Genomic DNA, 16,182 nt, shown 5'->3' with positions numbered 1-16,182 from the left:
AAATTAAGCAGCTGGAAAAGCCAACATTCCATAACGTGTCTCTTATATATTGTATTGTATTTCTCTCATGTGATAAATAAGGAAAACATATTTGGGGGAGAAAATACTAGAGATTCCATTTTATTTCATGCAATGCAAGATTTCTCCCCGGGGGGAAGAAATAAAGTGTGTGTGTGTGTGTGTGTGTGTGAGAGAGAGAGAGAGAGAGAGAGAGAGAGAGAGGGAGGATTGTCTGAGAAAATGTATCTTGCATGTCTGAGTTATATCTTTCAAGACTCCATATGATGTTTTCCTGCTTCTAAAATTTTCCAGTGTTGCCATCCAGACTCAACACATTATTTAAATGCAGAGACCACCATCACCATCTCAGGGCAAAAGACCTAAACCGTCACAATTGTTCAATATCACCAGTGAAAACTTCTTTGAAAATTGTCACTCACAGGCAAGAGTCCCTGCTTCACAGAGCAAATCCTCTGAGATTCTCAGTCTCTCCTGCTGAAACTTCATCTTCCACTTTTTGCCTTGGGGTCATTTCTAAACAGCAGGGCACCAGACATGCTACCTTATGAGGAGCCAGACCAAAGTACCACAGGATGGAATTTCACTATCAGCTCAAAGCCTTTTTACCTTAGAGACTTTACAGTAAGTCAGGACCTTGCAGTAATATGATCATTTGTTGTTTCAGAATGTTAATCACTCCACTGAGTTATCTAGTTATTTAAAAAATAAAATAAGAACCACATTAAGATAAATTAACTTGTCTTTCCTATGCCACGAGTTAAAAAATTATTTAATTACCCAATACTTTGCTAATTCTTTTCTGACAGTTCAGGGTTTCATGTTCAGATTTGAAGTCAGGAATAACTACTCTGTGAATTTGCTCTAATTCTGGTTGTGATCCTGACTCTCATTTGTGAACTTTTGCCAATCACTCAAGGTCGTTAGAAGTCTGAGTTAGTTGAGTATTATCATTATTATTTTCACACCTCTGAAGGTGGAAGCCCCCAGTGTTTTGACATCAAACTTACAATGTTATCACTGCAGACAATGAGAAGGAGGAAAGTTGGGCAACTGTCCCCATTTGCTGACTTTATGCCATTGACTGCCCCCGCCTGCTCTTTGGGGCTGGCTTGACACGAAGAGCAAATACCAACAGGGTTAATCCCTGGGATTTGGAAGGGAGGTGGCATTTGGAGCTCTCTTTATCCTCAGATCTTAGTAAAGAGAGTTGTTAGGACTGTGCAGCAAGAGTCAGCAGGACAAGCTGCTAGTGTTACTCCCCACAATCAGAGCTCACCCCCACAACAGGGTGGGCCCCTTTGTTTCATTCTGTTCCTTTAAAAGGGAGAATTAGCACCCTCTCTATGGCAAATGTGAGCAGAAAGGTCTAAGAAAGGAACAGTAAACTGGTAAAAGGAAGAGAGTAATGTAATGTCAACCCTAAAAGCTTTGCCTACAGGGTATTTTTTCTACTGCCACTAAAGAACGAATCTTCATTCTACTCCCAGTGTGAAGTGCATGGATCAACCATTCCTGACTTGGGCTGAGATGAAGGCTCCTGGGTTAGGAAGGGTGGGTACTGGTGACATTGCTGTGTTAATCACAGTGCTTTCCAGTCAAAACCTGTATTCTTATTCTGATGAAATTAGACGTTTCTTCAATTGGAAATGTATTCATTAAGGGTCCCTTGAGTGCAAAACTGGAAGTTTGGGAGTTTATAATATAATCCACGGATGTACTCTTAACCTCTAAGTAGCTTAACAATTTGAAAAATCAGATTTACTTCAAAAATAGCATGACTGACTAAGTAATTTTAGAAGTTCCTAAGTGAGTTATGGAGTCACTATAGCATATATGTTGAATATGGTTTTGAAAATAGTTCCTTTAAATTTATAATCACATTTTCAATCACATTTTAACTTTTTGTGAAATCCATAGCAACAAATTGTTTAAGAAATTTCAGAGTATATGACATCATGTACTGACCTTCGAACTTTATACCATTTCCAAAAACCTGTAAAATGATTGTGGTAATTGCTTATTCTGTCTGTTGTGTCACACCAAAAGCCATTTTCTACTAGATAGTGGCTTACTTGAATATTAAAATATTGAAACTACTATCAGACTGATTAACTCTCAACTCCACACCCATCCACCTCAGGCTAAGTGGTGCTATAAATGATGTTCAACATCTTTATGGTTACTAAGTTGAAAACCTCTCAATCTTTTGGTCTACACCACAGGAAACAAGCCATAGTCCTATAGAATTGGAAAGCCAAAGATGGTAAATAAAAAGCAAAAGGATGATGCCAAACATCTCTTTTTTTCATTTTTCCTTGTTCTTTCCATTCATGTGCTTTCAGATACTGAATTATGATTTTCCTTCTCAAGAATTTGGCCAAATCCCTAGGGAGAGAACACAATGTCTTCACGTTCATTTAGATTTCATGAAAGAAACAGGGGCATCGTTTAGAAGACTATCAAGATCTCTGAAACTTATCAACATGTTCACTGAAACTGAGTAGAGTGTCTTGACTCCCAACTGAAGGCACCAAATTGTTTCATCCTGTGCCTCCTTTGGTTAATCATTAATATTTTCAGGAGCCCTGTAAAGTCTGAGAGTTTGTAGCCAAACCACAATTTATTTAAAGAGACAGAAGCTGTAATTTGATTGCATGTATTTAAGATAATAGCATGTTTCTCTTTCATAATCTCATACAGAAACAGACTGGGAGATGTCACAAATTCAAAAATGTTGATTGAAATTAATTATGTCAATAGTTTAAGCTGAATACTATCTTATTTTTGAAAAAATTAAGTTAATATTAAGACCAGAAGAAGTTTCTCTTTTTTTCCTAAAAATACCCAGTTATTTTTAGGGTATAGAAATAGATAGATATTTCCTACAACTGAAATATATCATCTACTTATACAGTTTTTTCTAATCAGGGACTTCCTAAGTTTTAGAAACCTTGTCATAAACTTAAGGTTAAATGTACCACAAGATTGCAAACTTCCGTAGTAAATAGAAATTAAAATATAAACTAAAACTTTTCTTCTTTTTAATCCAGAGAAAATGTAACATAGAGGGAAAGATCTTGACAGCCATAGTTCCCTTTCCTTTATATTCCTCTTCCTAAAATAGCATTTTGTGAGCAGTACCTTTAATTAATTCATCTGAATGTATTTTTCCTCCAGTTTCTACAAAAATGAAGTCTTAAAACCCTGTCTTATACAAAACTTTAAGATCTACTTTGAAATTATTTAGAACTCAGGAGAAAAGCAGATTAGGCAAAAAATGTACATAAATTCAGGTCAACAAGTGCTCATTTCAGGCAATAAAATGCATCAATTCAATTTCCCTCATCCCTAGCATCCCACCTATCACACACAGTTATCTTCCAAATGAGCCACTAAACAATTTTCAATCCAATTCACTGTTTCTCAGAGTGAGGTCTGGGAACTAACCACGTCAGAATCACCTGGCATGTTGATTCACTGTAACTCCTAGGTCCCATCCAAAACTATTGACTCAGTATTTCTGGGATGGGTCCTGGAATCTGCATGTTTGACAGGCTCTTAGAAGGTTGAGAATGATTGATCTAACCCATTTCATCCTTCCATACCCACTTGGTTGCTTTAAAACTAGCCTAATTGATTATGCCTGTTGAAACTAGTTTCATTGTTGCAGCTACATCCTATTTTCTCAACCTCCTTCTGCTGTAATCTCATACCACCTCCTTGTCTTTCCTTAAACTTGACTTTTTTCATATGATTCAGTATGCTTCAAAAACCTTTCCCATAGACACTTCAATGTTTCGTACCTTATTCAACTTTATATCTTCTGTATGTCCTCTCTAATTGAATTAAGCTCTGTGATAGGAAGGATTTTGTCAGTCCTGTCTATTTTTGTATCTGTGCCACCTGGAAAAGGGTCTAGCACATAGTAGACATTCTATAAATATCTGTGAATGAAGGAATGGATTAAGGAGAGATCTTGTTCTTGGTTCCTGAGCGCATCTTTTATAATCATAATATAGCTCTTCATTTGAAATACACCACCAAATTATATCCCTCTACTAATTTAATTAATTAAGATACCAATGTGATAGCCATGTTTTTCTAGGTCCAATGGATAGAAAGATGAATAGGGCATACTTCCTTGCACCTGAGGGTTTCAGAATAAAAAATGAAGAGCTCATTAGCCGTCTCAGCTTCCCCTCCCCTTAATTCAACATCTAATTCTAGTCAACATCTAATATATATATATATATAATAGGCTTGCATAGAATATCTCATTTTATCTGTAGAGTAGCCTCATTTTACAGATGATAAAAATTACGACTGAGAGTGACTGAGGAACCACAGGCATCCTGTTTACTTGGTCTTTTATTAATTTCCGTGGGGGATAAATTCATTTCCTGCTTTATTCTCATCTGTGTTTGGTGAAGCAACAGGGAGTTTTCATGCATGCGTGTGTGCGTGCACATATGTGTACATGGACTTGCATTTCTGTTGAATATCTCTTCGTGTTTGGGGATTGATTAAAGGACTGCTCTTCCGTCAGGCTATATTGCACCCCTTTCTGGTAGTTTCTTTGAACTTGCTCTTCCTCCTCGTTGGCCTCTCTAGTCACATGATCTCAATAAATACATCTGGGACAGAGGGTTGTCTTCTGATTTTGGTTTCCTCCCTCCCTGGCTTGTACCACTTCTCACCAACTTCTCTACAGCCCTGGTTTACACCCTGGCCAAACAGAAGATTGTCTGATCTTCCACTGTGACAATTCTCAGAACCAGGTAACCTCTGGTGAGGGTTTTCATTACACGTGAACTTCAAGGTGAAGTTGATAAAATAAACCCATTTCGTTGCCAAGGTGAGCTTTTAAATGTAACTGGGCCATTTTAATTGTTCAAAAATCCTTTTATTCACCTCTTGCTGATTCTCTAGTGAAGTTATCAACGTATGACTCTCAAAATCCTCTCTAGGTCTTTGCACTCTCCAAGTTTTAGGTTTCTTATTTTTACCTACCCACTGAAATGCTACTGGGATTAAAGTGTTTAATTTGGTACTCTCATTCCCTCAAACTGCCTTCCTTCTAAACATTCTTATTTCTGTCAGAGGCACTATTGTTCTCTCACGTCTTTAAGCTCAATTTTGAGGTACTCTTAGCCAAGTGGTTCCCTTAACTACTCCAAATTCTCCCCAAGGGCCAATCTCATTTCTCTATTACTGCTTCTTATGCCATCTTAATTGTCTTCACACTGATGCAAGCCAAGAATTATATAATTGTTTCATAACTGTTAAAGATCTATTCTAACACACTCACTCTGAGACAGAGTGTGTAAATATTTGTTGAATAAATTAATGAGTACCCTAATGAATACATATTTGATACAAGGATAAATAAATAGTTGAGTTGCATCACCTCCTCCCCCCCAAGGAAAATTGTGACAGTTCTATGCTGGGCTTTTTCTAGGTAGAGGTCACATTTTATTAAGAAACTTTCTTCCTTTATTCCCCTAAATCTCCAGGTGCTCTCTTTCTAACAAGAACTCAACATTTTTATTTTGCTTTTAGCAAACATTGAATGACCTTGTGGGAATGGAACAAAGTTTGTGAGGATTTTATTAATCTCAAAACAAAATAGAATTTGTGTATGAGACAAAATCCAAAAAGACCTTGGTAAATGAGCATAAAGATAAAAGTTAACGACTATTGGCAAGTGTCTCGCAGTGAGTAAATAATGAATATCTGAGTAAAATTTTAAAAAGTTTGATTACATCCTTGGAATCTTGAAATCATCATGGAGGAATTCCTAAAAAGTTCTTAGAAACTCTTCAAGAATTTACTTCTTTGTCTTTCTGATACTTGAATTTTAATACTTTTTAATTTAAAAATAATCACATTCAAATAAATATTTCAATCTACAACTCTAATTTAAATTCTCCTCTTCTTTTTTGTGTCTTTCTCTTAGAGCTTTGTTTTGTTTTTCATTTACAATTAGCTGTTTCATACGGAGTTATTCAGTATCTCAAAATCACCAGGAGAATGATGGTAAATATTGGATAAAGATGTAACGTATTCCATTCCTCTTTTTGCCATCAGTTACATAGTTTTGCATCAGCTCAAACCTGACTACTATAAGTTACATTCTTGAATAGCTTTCTATTTTAAGTTATCTTACATTTTTGCAGAAATGAGTGAGTAGACCTCTTGACTCTCCAGCATTCTTTCACCTATCCAAACTGCAGAATTGTGGACAATCTTTGAGTCAGTACAGAAATGTTGTATGTGTGGGTGGTTTTTTCTTTTTTTTTTTTTTTCCCAGAGACTGGTAAAATCGCACTGGCTCCAGAGTTTCACCCTCCTGCCCTAGCAATAGAGGTCATCAGTAGCATGGAGTCAGTTTGGGGTATCTCCCAATCAGAAACAAATAACAGTGGCTCCTTTGGGAATCCACTGAGACCATTACAGACCTTCCAATGAATAGTTAAGCTTTGTAGTGTGTCTCCTGGAGAAACAGCTGTTTGTCTAACCTTTGAACTGACCGATACATTAATCTGAAGCATAATTTAGTTCTGTCTGAGCTCCTGGGTATGGCATGAATAGCTGGCTTGCTTACATTCTACCAGTCTCCAAAATAATAATTTTTGTGCTTGTTTAAAAAAAGGCATTTTCCCCTTCCCAATTTAATTATGTATGATTATTTGATAAGGGAATGCCAGAGCTGGTGTATAGTTCCTATGCTCCTACCCTGATAATTCTACCTCCATCTAGCCTTGATCCTGCTGTTAGTTACTGATATTCATCAGAATCTGTAAATCAGCTACTGCCCTCTCCAGAGCCTCTTTTCAGACCAAAGAGAAGTCTGCGCTCAGGGCTTTGCTCCGGTGAGGAGAGGTTAAGAGGAGTGGCACATACCTACAAGCTCCAGCATTGTGAAGTGCTCTGCTTGTCAAGTAACATGGTAGCATTCTACAGGAAAACCCTAGCTTGAGGCAACCTCCTGTGAAGTCTCCTTTGCAAGCAGAAGATCTATAGCACACAAAACCATCTGATTTTGTAATTCCTTTATGAGAAGTAGATTCCTATCAGTTTGATGAAAGGATGGGAGAGAAACCCTAGCAACTGGGGAACTACTTGGACAAGAAATGTGTAACTGGAAGACTATGCTCCAATTCTTCTGTGGTTGGAGTCAAAGGAAACTGTAAAATCAGGAAAAAGTTCTAAAATGGACATTATTAATGTAATAAAAAAGAAATGTTATTTCCATTTTGTTAAAAAAATAAGTGAAAGAAAAAAGAGAGAAAGTAAGAATCAGAGTTCAGGAACTCTACCTGATTTTTAAGACTGAGTATTTTTATGCCTATATGATAAGAGCTGAGACCAGGAGTTCACCACACTGTTTCTTAAGTGTGTCAGATCAAACATATCTTTAGGTAGATTAATTTTTTATTGGTTACAATATACCTGCAAGTTTAAGAATTTAAAGTGGAATAGTGATGTGAAAACAGCCTTTGAAATGAATATCTTATTAATAAAGAAAAAGGTAAAGACATCTGACATGCAACTTCATATTCTATTTTCAGAAAATAGAATGTGAGGTTGTGTAAAGGGAAGGAAGGTCTTGCTTAATCAGAGTTAATGTGAGAATCATTTTAGGCAACAGAGCTGGGGAAAACTTCAGTCCGAATCAAGTCCATATTTACAAAATCTACTCTCTTGTAGAAATTGTGCATGAGCTAGACTCATCATTGTCCTCTAGGAATAAACTCTCTGATAATTTAGGAACTGATACAGTACACCAAGATTTGGGGTATTGTAAGGTGACGTGTGTACAGTTTAATTGCGTATAGTTTTCCAGAGATTTCCCTTATCTCCCTCTCCTTGTCTCTACATCATGCCTTCCCTCCTCCTTATATGTATGGTTATCACCATCTATAGGTTGACAATGAGTCTCAGGCTTGTGGATGTTTACAGGAAAATTTAGAATATTGCTGATTCCAAGTTTATAATAGATGCTAGTTTGGGTTGAAAGAACAATTCTCATATAATTTAGAAGGAAACTATGAATTTCCTAATGTGTTTCTCATATCTAAGGAACTGATTTATGTCAGACCAAAAGCAGTGGCTCACTTGTGAATGTTTAACAAGCTGTTCTCTGGGTGGAGCAAAAAAGGAAGCTCTGATTTATAGCTTTTGCCAATTTCCATGGTGTAAACATTCCTCCCATGGTTTATTTCAAGCCACTAACATGACATTACTAAATGCATAGTTGGGAAGAGATGGTCACAGTCAGATTTGTAAGCTTGGAGGGGCAGCTCTGCCGGCCGCTGACGAGTGTCAAGGAACTTGAAAAATCTAGTGTTCTGAATGAATCTCAAATTTAGCCTTTGTCACTCATAACTCGTTATGGGCTCTTAAAACTTGAAGCAATATCCTCAACAGGTATATGGAAAAGTGACAGGTGATGAAAAAAATCATTCACGAGGCAGTACAGATTTTTAATAAGTAAAATGGAAAATTTATCAATTTTGTATTTTGAATATTTTGGTTTGGGCACATTGCCAATATTTCTAACTGCCTAAACCAAGTTTTTTCCCCTTCCCAATATGAAAAATATTCTCCTGAGTGTCAACATGAAACAACATATAGTTATTATCCTATCTTATAATCTACGAAGTATCGTATAAAGATTTTAAAACACTAATTAAAATTATTTGTGAGCAGAAACTAATGTTAATGATGATCCAGAGAGACAAAAAAAGAAAAGGCAAAATGGTACCCGTGAAGCATACATTCACTTTAGAATTTCCAAGATCTTGATGTACCATCATTAGTTCCTAAATTATCAGAGAATGTAACTCCTGGAGGACGAGGATAGAGTCTGGCTCATTCTTTTATCTAACTGCCTAGCACAATTTCTGCAACAGAACAGGTTTAATAAATATTGAGTTGATTTGGATCAAGGTTTTCCCTGGCTGCCAGTATCCAAACTGACTCTCATACTCACCCTAGATTAAGGCAGACCTTGCCTGTTCACGGTTTCCATTAGCCTGAAGTTGCACGGATTCACAGAGGAAAAAAAAAAATCTACAAAACCTGAGAAAGGATGTGAGTGGATTTTAAACATGCCAACAAATGTGGGTATTAAAGAAAGACAAAAAATTTTCAAGACTTTTGGTAATCAAATATATGCAAAGTAAATAAATATTTAGATTCAATTTTAACTCATTAAATAGAAATTTAAAACATAATACTGTCCAATTCTAGAGCTCAAGTGGTAGAAATTGGAGTTCCAATACCTTCCACTATTACTGGAAGGTAATTCAAACCTTTTTGCAGAGCCAAATAGATCAAGAGATCGAGAGATGTGAAAATGATCACACCCTTTGACCCAGAAATTTCTTTCTATAGAATGTATACATATATTTTTTTCATAGAAAGATATATATATATATATTTAAAATGAATAGGAAAAAGTCCTATATGATTTCAGATGTTCACTGAATATTTTATACAATTCAAGATATGAAAACAACCCAATATTTTAATAAAGAGGAGAGGCTAAATAAATTACAGGACTCCATGCTGACAAATGAGTAGTGGATACTTTGAAAAAGTGTTCAGATTATAAAAATTAGAAAATAGTTTTGAAATATTAAGAAAACAATACAAAATTCTGTACATGTTATAATTTTAAAGCAGGAGTTGGCAATCTTTTTTATGTAAAAGGCGAGATGGTTAATAAATTGGGCTTTGCATGATGTACAGTCTGTGTTGCAACTACTCAACTCTGCTGTTGTAGTGTGAAAGCAGCCTTGGACAATATGCAAATGAATGAAGGATAGCTGTGTTCCAATAAAACTTTATTTACAGAAAGAGGTGACAGCCTCATTTGGCCCAAGGGCCAAAGTTTGCAGACCCCCTGCTCTAAACACGAATGTTGTGAACTAGAAGGGACTCTGTAAAATTGAAAGTATTTTTTTTGAAGTGGGTAGAGTTATATTATTTATTTATTTCTTTTTCTTACATACGTGATTAATATTTTTGCTACATTTTTGAATGATTATAGAACACCCTGGAAAATATATATTGTCATATAAAAAACCTGCCTCATTCTAAACCTGTAATTATCATGTTTTGATGTAGTAACATGACTCACTCAGGGTATAATTTTACATGAGAGAAATTCATAAAGAAAAATTTATGACTTTAGAGTTTAACGTAAGAGAATTCATCAAATATCTCTCCAAATAACAAAAGATATAAATACTTTATGTATAATTTGTATTCACAATAGTTATAGTTTACAATCATTGGCTAATGAAAGACATTGCACTAGGAAGTTTATGTGTATGCAAATCATTTCCCTTAATCTTCACGACCAACCTAATGAAGTAAATTTTATTTTCCTCTTTTGACAGAAATCTGATTTAGGTAATTTTCCTCAGTCTCACAGCTAATAAATGACAAAGCTGGGACTAGAACCTATGCTATGAATTGTCATGCTATCTTTCCTGCATATTTTCTTCCTCAAAACTATTTTTTTAATGAAATTGTCCCTTGATGTAGAAATATCACTTTTAGGAGCCTATTGTGAAAATGCATCTCCAATAAGGCTGTAAAAATTGCACAACATTTTTCATGGTGACATTCATAGCAGTAATAGAAAGTATTTGAAAAAACACGGATCTATATACACATATGTTTGTATGTGTTTGTGTACATATACAAAAATATACATATAATATGTATACTTGATATATACATACATAGTAAGGTAGCTTTTAAGTAAGAAAGAAAGGGATATATATATATTCTCTTCCCTGTCCCATCCCAAATTTTTGCAAAACATAGGGATAGGGAAGAGAAGAGGAGTTCTCCAAGCATATTGTTTTATAAAGTTTTGCCTTTGAAATATTTTCCATTTTAAAAATTGTTTTACTTACATGATGGTTTAAAAACCTTAAAATTAAATGCCTAGAGAAACAACTATCTATCAAATTGATAGCATAGCAACACAGAAAACCCACAGAAATCCAAGTAACTTTGACCACATTACTCTTCCTGAACACCCTCAGTGGGACATATTTTGGGGAAAAAATTCCTACAAATATGCCTTACACTTCTCTTTCCTGGTAGTTTTGTATTTGATAGTGTTCTGGACGTAGAAATCCCCAACACTATACGTGTGTGTTGTAGGATCGTGCAAATAAAGGAGTAAATATATTGGTAGTGTTGGTATCAGTGTTATCTTTGCAGAAACAAGGAGACACAAATATGGAACAAGGAAGAAAAATAAAGAACTCTCTAACTTATGTGCAATAGCAAAAAAGTGGAAACAAGCTAAATGAATAAACAAATGTTATAGGCACACAATTGAGAACCATGGAGCTGTATAAAAGATAGAGAAAGTTCTCAAGGAATTGCTGTGTTTTCTGATAGGACAAATCCATATCAAGTGGCACCATACAAATAAACTGGCCCGGACTTCTCTAAATGTCAAAGACAAGAAAAACAAAACAGATGAACAGTTCTAGATTACAGCAAACTAAAATGAGGCATGACAACCAAATGCAATGCCATCCTCTCTACTGGACTTTGGATGATCTTGGATATATTCAACTGCAAAAGACATTATTACACAATGAGAGGAGCTTGAATGTGGACTGTACCATACCTGTATTATACTGTATTATCTATATCAAGGTTAATTTCTTGAATGTGATCACAGCAATATGGTTTCAAAGAAGAAAATCTCTGTTATTAGGAAAAATATGCTGACATAGTTAGGAGTGAAGTGTCATAGAGTATGCCAGGTACTCTCAAAAGATTCAGGGAAAAAAGTCTATATGGAGATAGGTAGATAAATAGATATAGCAAAAGGAAAAAATAAATGTAGAAAAATGTTAATGATTGTGATTCTAGGTAATCCATATACAAAGTTCATCATACTACTTTTGCAACCTTTCTGAAGATTTGAAATGGTTCAAAATAAAAAGTAGCTTTAGGAAGTAAAAACTATTATATTTTGCTCTCAAATTTGAATGATATCTAAAAGAAAATTCTTGGAAAACTGTAATACCATTATTTTCCCCGAGTGCTTTGAAAATATTACTCCAATTTTTGCTGATGCTAAGTGTGTTGTCAACCTAATATTGTTATATTTTTTAAAACAGGTAATCTGTCATTTAAAGTTTTACAATTTTGCTCTTTGCCTTTGAAGTTCTAGTTGCACTCTGTTCTTGCCAGGTGTGTGTTGGTTTACATAAACCCTGTTAGACCTTGCAACAACTATCAGTTTATGGATTCATTTCTTAGCTTAGATCTGGAAAATTAGGAGCCATTCCTTAAAACAACCTTTCAATTTACACCTTCTCTCTTTAGCTGTGTCTAGTCTATTGTTTAAGCATACCCTTCAAACAGATCTGTTTTGAAGTCTCTTTAAGTTTCTTTATTACTTTTCATTATTAGGGAGCATTTTCTGAGTATTTGTTTGATTCTATTGATACTCCCTAAAAATGTCCTCTGGTGAGATATGTATTATATGTATGTGTGTGTGTATATATATATGTGTGTGTGTATATATATACATATAAATATACACCTATATATATATTTGCCTTACTGTAGCACTAGCTAACTAGTTCTTATATTACTTTACCAGTCTGAGATATACTTACTCATTTATGATGTTAATTTGGATTCCATAGCCTGTTGTACCATGGCTTGGATTTCCAACTTTTCAAGGATGGCCCCTTCCTACCCAGGGCCTCAAGCAGATCCACAAGTTTCTTTGCAGTTTCCCCAGATGGGAAAAGTTTTTTGTTTGTGTTTTAGAGACAGATCAATATTTGGACTCTATGCTTTATGCATAGCTCAGTTGCAGACCCCCATATTTTGGGGCCGAAGACTTTGACTTCCATTATTGAGGGTCATAGAACTCTATCCTCCATGTAATATAAGGAGCTAGATTTGGAAAGTAAATGTACAGGAAATGACAAGATGGGAAGTGAACAGAATAAGGTCTACAGAAAAAGATAAGGTGACAAGGTAATCAAAAGAAGCAAAAGTGTTTTCCTAACAGTGTTTCATGCAGATGAGGAACATCCTTCATATGTAAACTTTTATTCATTACCTCTACGTATACTTTTATATCCCTGTTCTGTTACTGCCACTTGTGGGGAAGCACAACAGATCGGATTAACTATAATTATTTTTAAAAACTAATTTTTTTCAGTTTGTAAAGGTAACATTAGAGGCATAATGCTCTTCCCCCTTCCAAGAATGTGCTTCTTTTCTCCAATGATGAAGTTGATGTGGGATTTGCTGTGTTCTTAGGGATCCTGCCTCCCTGATCACACCTGTTGACATGGAAAGTAGGCACCTAAATTGGTCTTTCTCTGGAGTTCTTTAGAATTGCTACTGGTTAAAGGGATCCAAACTCTTCCTGGAGGTGAAACTGTGAGAAACCTAAGCCGTTTGGAGAAGATTAGTATAAGAAACTGCTGAAAAAAGAGAGATGGACCAAGAAGCACGTTGGTGTCCCATGTGTGAGTAAAGACACCATCTTCAAAATGGATTGTCCAGCCCTGCCTGCCCAAGCTCACACTTCATGGATTAGTGGTAAACAACCCAACCAAGCTCTTTCCAGATTCCTGACCCACAAATCACGCGCAAAAAGGATGGTTTTAAGGCACTAAGATTTGGTGTAGTTTGTTATACAATAATAGATAACCGGACTACTTAACAGCACCTCTCTAGAAGAGCTGTTTAAGACTAATGGACATCTTAGCCTGCTGATATCCGCTTTTCACTCGAAACCACAATGAGAGGAGAGATGACAGTGCTTAAACCTACTGTAGTCTAGGGATATTTATCCAAAGAGGTTCTATTAAGTGACAAATGAAGACATGTCTCATCCCATCACAGACTGACAAGGTCTCTGAATTTTTGAGAATATCACACCTGGATACTGAATTCACTTTGGGGCCTTTAAGCCCCAGACGGTTTGGAAGAAGTTCAGAGAACAGTAATCCCAACTCTGACCCACACCTCCTCCAATTAAGAAATAAAATTTTTTTAAAAAAAGCAGAACCCCAACAACAGTCTACCTCACACACGAAACCACAGTGATTAAAGAAGGAAGGTCTGGCTAGAGATAAAAGACAAAGCATGTAACTAATGACAAGAAAATATACCTCAGGGCCAGCAACTGGTAACGACAGGAAAGGCATGATCTGAGGCTACAAATATTTGAAAGTCATTTTGCCCCAGCAATAGAACAACTTTTTATGAGGTGTTACTAATAAGGTAAAAGAAAAAAAATGGCTGATTTCTTTTCAGATATATTCGTTTTTACGCAAGCCTACATTTACGGACTTGGAGCAAAAATTATGAACTTGTGGGAGTAGCAGATTTTACTGAAGGTTAGAGAGAAAGGCATATTTGTGTCATGATAACACCAATAAGCTAATCGACTTTTTCTCCTCATTCTTAATTCGGCAAAATTTTCCACAGGCCCCAGCCTTTCCCGATCTTGCCCATCTCCATGTTTGCTTTGACTAGACTATTGTCCCTATGCAACCTAAAAATAATTTTTAAAAACCCTCCTTTTAAATTGTGCAGAGCACTTCAGTCCACTCCCCAAATTTCCCTCTGCTTCTATCTTTACATATCTCTTAAGGTGGCTTGCTGAAGCATCATCTTCCTACTTGAGGTTTGAATCTCTGCCTCTTTCAACAGTGTCTGCAAGGAGCTGAAAATAGATTTGCTGAATAATGGCAACTTCTAAGAACCCGGTGACTCCAGTCAATTTTAGTTTTAAATATCATTTTCTTCTTTTCTGTGAATTTGTGACTGGGTTTAGCGTTTGAGATGTTTACTATGGAGTTTCATTGGAATCAACACCTGGGGGCAGGGTCGGGGGCAGGATTGATAATTAGAAGTTACAGAGCTGCCAGTTTTAGCCCAGTGGTTCTCAACTGGGGGTAATTTTGCCCCCTTCCCACCAGGGGACAGTTGATAATGCTAGAGACTTTTTTTATTTTCATGATGGGGTGGAGGTGAGGGGTTGCTACTGGCATCTAGTGGGGAGAGGACAGGAATGATGCTGAACATCCTATATAACATGTGGGACAGCCCCTTCAAGAAAATTACCCAACTCAAAATGCCAGTAGTGCCAAACCTAAGAAACTCTAGCTTTAGATAAAGCCCAAGAGGCATTGAGGAACTAAAATGGCTCATCAGAAGTGTCCCGAGTTGGGCAAAAATGAGTGGGCCTTTATAACCCTACCTCCATCTGTAAGTGAATATATTCAGGCAATCTCTGAAGTCTGTCCAGTGACTGCGCTCCCAGAACCTGGACAATCACCCCTCCATTGAAGAGGGATGGAGAGAGCACATCTTTCCTACAGTTCCCTGCTATTAGCTATGTGCAAGAGTACAAGAAGAAATATGTCATGCTACTTTCCTGAGTTGCTGAGGATAAAGAAAAATCCATGCATACCTAAAAGGTCAATTTCTACTGGAGCATAGCTAACTATATGACTTACTGTTTATTAACTCTTATTGGTATGTAAGATGCTTTATTTGCTCCATCATGCCTCGTGTATCCTTATGCCAAGCATTACAAAACTTGATTACAACAAATCTGTAAGTACTTGATAAGATTTCCATCTCTGGCCAATTCACAGCTAAATCAGATGAAAATGCTTAATACTCCTTGTTTGTAATCAAAAGCAAAATGTAGATTTTCTGACTTTTAAAGTCACAGAATGTAAGAAGTAGAAGGGACCCTAGAGGTCACCTAGTCCAATTTTGCATGCAATCTGCACATGTATGCATGTATACACAACACTTCTAGCAAATTCTGATTGCCTTAATTATCTACAGTGAAATGCAACTTGCTATCTCAAATGGTAACGCATTCTAATTTAAGATAGATTTAATTTTATTTCCTTTATTAAGCTTAAAACTCCCTATCTACAACTTCTTCCCTCTGCTCATAATTACATCTTATAGATACTTTGCTTTCTATGTGAACAATGCTGAGAGTTATTTTGTTTCCAAATAAACTCTCATTTCCAAATATTTTCCATATCAAAATATTTTTTGAATTAAATATATCTTTTTTCCTTCAACCTGTGTGCTTCATAAAGCATGGGCTTGACTGCC

This window comes from Equus asinus, chromosome 29, assembly GCF_041296235.1.
Source record: "Equus asinus isolate D_3611 breed Donkey chromosome 29, EquAss-T2T_v2, whole genome shotgun sequence".
In the NCBI taxonomy this organism is placed as follows: Eukaryota; Metazoa; Chordata; class Mammalia; order Perissodactyla; family Equidae; genus Equus; species Equus asinus.
This window is presented reverse-complemented; position numbering follows the sequence as displayed.